This window comes from Sus scrofa, chromosome 1, assembly GCF_054392235.1.
Source record: "Sus scrofa isolate SSC_HxYL_T2T_F1_AM1 chromosome 1, Sscrofa_HxYL_maternal_Yorkshire_Landrace_v2.0, whole genome shotgun sequence".
In the NCBI taxonomy this organism is placed as follows: Eukaryota; Metazoa; Chordata; class Mammalia; order Artiodactyla; family Suidae; genus Sus; species Sus scrofa.
The window spans coordinates 136,316,972-136,324,403 of record NC_139383.1 but is presented as its reverse complement, the minus strand read 5'-3'; the positions used below and the strand labels follow the sequence as shown (position 1 = coordinate 136,324,403).

General features: G+C 43.6%; 1 long non-coding RNA gene across 1 annotated transcript; it reads right to left on the bottom strand.

The window, feature by feature from the left end:
* Positions 1-5,089: 5,089 nt before the first annotated feature.
* LOC146406383 (uncharacterized) lies at positions 5,090-7,310 on the bottom strand. Its single transcript, XR_014812172.1, has 3 exons — positions 7,200-7,310; positions 6,324-6,711; positions 5,090-5,327 (listed from the first exon to the last, which is right to left on the bottom strand). It is a non-coding gene; the product is annotated as an uncharacterized LOC146406383 (long non-coding RNA).
* Between the last annotated feature and the right edge of the window lie 122 nt (positions 7,311-7,432).

The window sequence follows — 7,432 nt, the reverse complement described above, 5'->3', positions numbered from 1 at the left end:
ACTAGATCTTTTAGCCATGCCCATATAATGAGCTTTAATGTTTTTTTGGCCGCACCTGCAGCATGCAGACATTTCTGGGCTAGGGGTTGAATCCTTATCACAGCAGCCCCCAGAGCCTCTGCAGTGACAATGCTGGATCCTTAATCTCCTGAACCATGAGAAAACAAATATTTTATTTGTTATATAACAATATTTGTGAACAGTAAAATTCATTTTAAAACACTGCCTTACTGTGCCAGGTTCTGTGGGTGACAGAAGAAAGCAAACATGACACTGGCGATGGAGATGGACATTATTTGTTGGGAAAAGGATCATGAAGGAAAAAAGCTGGCTTTGAGAGTACTGATAACACAATCTTTTTTCTTTTTAGGGCTGCACTTGTGGCATATGCAAGTTCCCAGGCTCGAGGTCAAATTATAGCTGCAGCTGAGGTCTGGGCCACAGCCACAGCAACACTGGCTCCCCCGAGCCACATCTGTGACCTACACACAGCTTGCGGCAATGCTGGATCCTTAACCCACTGACCAAAGCCAGGGATTGAATTTGCGCCCTCACAGAGATAATGTCAGGTCTTAACCCACTGAGTCACAATAGGAACTCCCTCACACCTCATTTTCAATTGCATGTGGTTTAATACCTTGAAGTGAATATGCCCAGAGCCTGCAATAGTAGTTGGAACAGGGTAGGCACTCAGTGATTATTTGTTGAATAAATGAAACAATGAGTGAGCTCACATTTCAAAGTTTGGATTTCTACTTATAAGAAAATTGATTCTGAATGTGCAACTCAGAATTGATGAGGTTCAGAGGAATTAGTTCATGCTAAGTAAACTCACAAAAATTTTTAGGTCAAATTTCAATTTCATTCATTTACTGTCAGCAGGTTTCCTCCTTAAATGAAACTAAATCACAATCAGATGCCTGCTTGGTAAGGGTAGAACCAGAGAGAAAGTCTACTGAAAGAGAATCATAATGGCTACTATCAAGTCAACAGGATGCCCTCATCTTCATCTCTACTAGGTATCTGCCAGCAGTTTGTAGGTCGGCTTAGCCTTTTCTCTGGGGTCTGTCAAAATCTTGTTCTTTGGCTTCACTTCCCCTATATTTCACCTTGTTAATATTTTTTGTTTGTTTGAAGATACATTGTCTTAGAACATCTTCAGATAAGTTAATACAGGTGACTACATTATCACTTCAGAAATAATACAGTCTTGCTTTCCTGAGTCTCCACCTTGGGGTATTTGAATCTGACACCTTCTTAGCCAATTATTTATTATTTCCTATTATACTAGTAACATAATTTTAAAAAGCATCTTTCTTTGGGACCCAGCTGTATGAAATTTCTTTTGAGACTGCATTTCAAGAGGAGAAACAGTGGCCTAATGGGCGAGTTTTTCTTTGAAAAGAAACCCAGTTCTCCACAGAAATTTATTCATGCAGTCATTCAACAGTAAAGTGCCTACTATGTGCCAAACGGACTTAACTATAGCAGAGCTTAGGCTCTCAAGATTTCTTATCTGCACATAAAACAACTAGCATATACTTGTTAAAAATTTTAGCTGAGGCCAATAAGGGAATTTATTGGAAGGATACTAGGGTATCTCATGGCATTTAAGGAAGAGCTGGACAGGTGGACCTCAAGGGAAGGCAAGAGGAAATAAGGTGGCTTTGGAAATCATCACTTCTGCAGGAGGTCTTCCCTTCAGGCTGCTGTCATCTGCCAACAACCAGGCCCCGAGAGTCTTGAGTTCCAAATTCATTTTTTTTTTTTTTTTTGGTCTTTTTTTGCCTTTTCTAGGGCCACTCCCACGGCATATGGAGGTTCCCAGGCTAGGGGTCTAATTGGCACTGTAGACCCTGTCTTCTGCCAGAGCCACAGCAACTCGGGATCTGAGCCGTGTCTTCGACCTATACCACAGCTCACGGCAATGCTGGATCCTTAACCCACTGAGCAAGGCTGGGGATCGAACCTGCAACCTCATGGTTCCTAGTCGATTTTGTTAACCACTGAGCCACGACAGGAACTCCTTGAGTTCCAAATTCTAAAGTCCTAGGAAAGAGAATCTTTCTGTTATCACTGTATAATGATTCACCTCAAAACTTAAGAGGCTTAAGATAAGTTTCACAGATGTGTGGTTGACTGGGTTCAACTGGGCAGCTCTTGCTTGGGTTCTTCTGTGGTTGCCTTCAAATGGTAGTTAGTGATAGAATCATCTGAAGGCTCAACTAGGCTGAATGTCCAAGGTGGCTTCTTTGCTCCCAAGTTTGGCATCTGCTGGCATAACCTGGAACGGCCAGGGGCTTGCTGAGTACTTTTCTCTCCCTAAACAGTTTTTCCATGAGGTTAGCTTGAAACAACATGGCAATCTTAGGGTAGTAAGACTTCTTAAATAGCAACTGGCTTCTACCAGAGTAAGCATTCCAAAAGATGCAGGTAGAAGCTGCAAGGCTTGTTATAGCCTAGCTTTGGGTGACTTCAGTCCTGTTCTACTGGTCAAAAATGAATCATAGGGCTAGCCCAGATTCAAGGGAGAAAATTATATAAGGACTTGGATACTATGCATTCAAGGATAATCTTTGGAGATTTTGATAGTTCCAATGAGCAACTAATATCTTACCTACTAATACCTAGATTTTATAGTTTGAAGTATATACAATTTGGAGGACTTTCTTAAAGAATGGAGGGACCTATGCAATTAGGGGCCCTAAAGCTACACTTTTATTAGCTTCATAGTTAATCAGTTTCTGAACCCCCTGCCCAGATCAGTGATAGTAAGGGAGTAAATATGGCTTGGGAAGCCATGTACTCTTGTACATTAGGACAATTTGCAGAAAAGGAGAAATCATTGTGAGCTTTTCCCACAGCTCACCACAAGTGTCCAGTGCTCAGTTCTATATAATGTGATGATTTGAATGATTAGAGTCCAGGTCTCCTGACTCCCAATAGTGAATTTTCAAATACACTATATTACATAGTATTTTAAAATTTATATATAAAAAAAAACCAAATGTAGTAGAATTGGAAGGATACAACGTTTTTTTGTTTGTTTGTTTGTTTGTTTTAAACTTACTACTTAAACCCTTTTTTCTCTGGCTACTTTTTTTTTCCCCTGCTTTTCTTTTTCAGCTGCATTCACAGCATATGGAAATTCCTAGGCCAGGGATCAGTTCCAAGCTGCAGCTGTGACCTACACATGTCACAGCTGCAGTAATGCCAGATCCTTAACCCACTGCCCCAGGCCAAGGATTGAAACAGCACCTCCACAGAGAGAAACGGGATCCCTAACCCACTGTTCCACAGCAGGAACTCTTTCCCTGGCTACTTTTTTTTTTTTTTTTTTTTTGTCTTTTTGTCTTTTTGCATTTTCTAGGGCTGTACCACAGCATATGAAGGTTCCCAGGCTAGGGGTGCAATCGGAGCTGTAGCTGCCAGCCTACACCACAGCTCACGGCAACGCCGGATCCTTAACCCACTGAGCAAGGCCAGGGATCGAACCCGCAACCTCATGGTTCCTAGTAGGATTTGTTAACCACTGAGCCACGACAGGAACTCCCCTGGCTACTTGTAAGTACTGAAATCCTTCAAGGTTTCTTCTCATTCTATCCTATCTTCATACGGCCTCTACTCTCACATGATTCCATCTACCACTATCATCAGATAACTCCTAATCCACTGTCTGTAGCTCAGAGCTCTCCATGTATACTAGACATTTCTACTTGAATGTCTCATAGTAATGTCAGGATCCATGTGGCTAAAACTCATCCTCATTCCTTATTATGATGAGAAACACCAGTCATTTTCAGAAACATTTATGGAGCATTTACTACATGTGAGGCACTGGGAATACAGCAGCAAAGAACACAGACAAAATCCCTGTGCTCTAAACAGATATTAAATAAGTAAACAAGATCACTGGAGATTGTCATAAATCTATGACAAAAACAGAGTGATGAGCTAGAGTAATTGGGTGAGGCCCCTTGCTGGACAGAGATCAGGGAAGTGCTTTCTGCAAAGGTAACATTTGAACTTTGGGTTTAAGGAGGAAGGAAAGCCATGTAAAGAGGTATGGAAAGAGCACTGTAATACACACATGATATATAAAATAGATAACCAACAAGGACCTACTATAGAGCACAGGGAATTCCACTCAAAATACTGTAATAACCTACATGTGAAAAGAATCTGAAAAAGAGTATATATATGTATCACTGAATCACTTTGCTGTATACCTGAAACTAAGATAAATTCAAATATACTCTGGTAAAATTTCTTAAAAAAGAAAGGAAGAAAGCAAGAGCACTGTAGGTAGAAAGAACAGCAAATACAAAGTCCAAAAATAGGGAAAGGCTTAAGCAGCCTCAGAGGGCCAGCAGCAATGATATTAATGGGAAAGAATGGCATAAGAGGGTTGATGGGAGGCAGGATTTCAACTGGGAGGAAGGGGTGTGATGATCTGATTTGCATTTTTTTTTTCTTTTTTTCTTTTTAGGGCTTCACGCTCAGCCTCAGCGTATGGAGGTTCCCAGGCTAGGGGTTGAATTGGAGCTGCAGCTGCTGGTCTAGGCCACAACCACAGCCACGCCAGATCGGAGCCTCATCTGCAACCTATACCACAGCTCACTCTGGATCCTTGACCCACTGAGCAAGGCCAGGGATCAACCTGCGTCCACATGGATACTAGTCAGATTCTTTCCTACTGAGCCACAGCAGGTATTCCTGATTTACATTTTTTAAATAAACTGCCTGGTGTGTAGTGAACGGATTGTGGAGGGGGAAGAGTAAAAGAAAGAAAACAACTGGAAGGTTGTTATAGTAGAAGAGTCTATAGAAAGCTTGGATTAAGGTGGAAGCACGACACAGGGGGATAATTATATAAATTCAAGATTAATACTGGAAGTAAATTGCAGACCTTGGTGATGGTCTGAATTTAAGGGGTAGATGGGAAAAGAGAGCAAGGATAGCTGCCAGGTGTTACCTCCACTCACTCAGTGTCCAAAGGCATGATCCTCTACTGCTCCCTTCCCCTCCTCTTCCATATCCAGTCAGTCACTATACTGGGATTATTCATAGAAACAGAACCAATAGGATGTGCACGTAAAGGAAGAAAGATTTATTTTAAGAAATTGGCTCACGTAATTGTGGGAGTTGGCAAGTCTGAAATCTGCAGGGCAGGTCAGCGGGCTGGAGACCCACAGAAGAGCTGATGCTGCAGAGTCCACGGGCAGTCAGGAGGCAGAATTTCTTTTTCCTCAGTGTTTTTCTTAATGTCTTCAATTGACTGGATGAGACCCATCACGTTACAGAGTGTAATTTGCTTTATTCAAAGTCTGCTGATTTAAAGGTTAATCACAAACAAAAAAACATATTCACGGCAACAACTAGACTACTGTTTAACCCAAAACAGTACCATGGCCTACCCCAACTGACACAAAATTAATCACCAGTCACTAAATTCTGTTGATTCTGACTTTTAATTATTTCTCACATTGATTCCTTCATCTCTATTGCCATTGCCTTACTTTAGGGTTGTAGTCTCACTTCATAAAATATTTACTAATGTATTAGATACTGTGCCAAATGCTGGAGATAAAACTTTGAATAAAAACAGATTGTGCCCTAGGTACCTTACATTCTTCCTAGCCTTTCCTTGCCACCAGTCTTGCCTCCTTCCAATCCCTCTTTATAAAGGGATTAAAGCCTCTCATGCTTCACAGTCATCCACAGATTTTTTTTTTTTTTTTTCTTTTTAGTGCCAGACCTGTGGCATATGGAAGTTCCCAGGCTAGGGGTCCAATCGTAGATACAGTTGCTGGCCTATGCCACAGCCACAGCCACACCAGGTCAGAGCAGCAACTTCGACCTAAACCAAAGTTTGCAGCGACAGCAGATCCTTAACCCACTGAGCGGGGCCAGGGATCCACCTGGCAACCTCATGGGTACTAGTCAGGTTCTTAACCCACTAGACCACAAAAGGAACTCCCCATCCTCAGATCTTCTTAAAAGGCAGATTCTGATTCTGGGCTGGGATCTAAGATTCTACATTTCTAACAAACTCCCAAGTGTGGCTGATCAGGAAAAAACTTTGAGTAACTGGGCTGCAGAATATCTTTTGGAAGACCATCTTTATAAAATGTGGTCTATTTGTAGACTCACTGAAAAAGATACATAAGAAATGGGGAACACTGGTTGCCACCAGAAAGAACATAATGGCTGATCATCCTATATACCCATTTGAATGAATGTTGTACCAAGTACGTATGTTACATATTCAAAACTAAGAAATTAAGAAAACAACAAAAACAAAAATATGTTTAACAGCTCACCTTTTAAAATCCTGAAGTGGAGCTCAGTGGCCCAAGCTAGGTGCAGCTTAGCTCATCTTAAACCCTTTAGTATTATAAATTTATCTTTTCAGCTTATCTCTGATTGCGCCATTCAGTCAGAACAGGGACCACAAGCATAAAAGGCACTGAACACATTTCACTTGGTTGGTCTTTAAAACTCTTTATCGGCCTCACTTACCCTCAGGTAGCCTTTCATATATCCTACCTCTCTTCTCTGCGGTTAATGCTATCCTTTTACACTAAACCTCACAATGCCTTTTTGTTGCAGTCATCTCACTGTGTCGAAATTTGTTTATATGTCTATACTTGAGTGAGCGAGGACAAGGCTAGAGCTTACGCTTAGCGCAGATCGAGTTCCGAAATTATTCTGCGAAAAGAATGAATAATGTATTGACTTCAGGGGGCTCACAGGAAGGAAAAATTCTTGAACATGGGGACTCCCTTCCATATCTTCGTGACTACCTGGAGGCAAACGTGCCAGGAGCTGACTGAACACCCTGACTGGGAAGACTGCCAGGAGCTTGGCCCTCTCTATTCGCTTCTTCCTGGCCGCCCCATGCACCACCGGCTTCCAGAGGGATCCCGCCTCGTTCCGCCAGCGACCGCACCCTCCTGGGGTCGGGGAGCCAGGCGACTGCCGCCACAGGCGGGCTCGGCGTTCAGAGCCCACTTCTGAGTGCCGCGTGGAGAGGCTGCGGGTTTCCTTGGGACCAGCCAGAGGCCAAGGGTGGCGATCCATGTGAACAGAAGGAGGGCGCACCCGACCGGTCCGGGCGGGTATGGGTTAGGATGGCAAGGGCAGGAGAGAGCCAAGCACCGGGAAAAGGACTGCCCTGCTAACTTCGCCGCACTTACATTTTTCTCCCCAGGGCGTAGGGTGGCTGCCTCCTAGCCTCTTCCTCTCTCCCCACCCCACTAGCAGACAGGACCACCCTGCTGGGTGCGTGGGGTACTGGACGCTCCGCCTCGCCCACCGCGTTCCACGCCCCCTTCCCGCCCGCGAGAGCATCGCCGCCGCCGCCGCCGCCAGAGGGGGAGGAGCCTGGGCCCCGGCGTTAAGTCAGCCACAGTCCCAGCCTGCCCCGCGC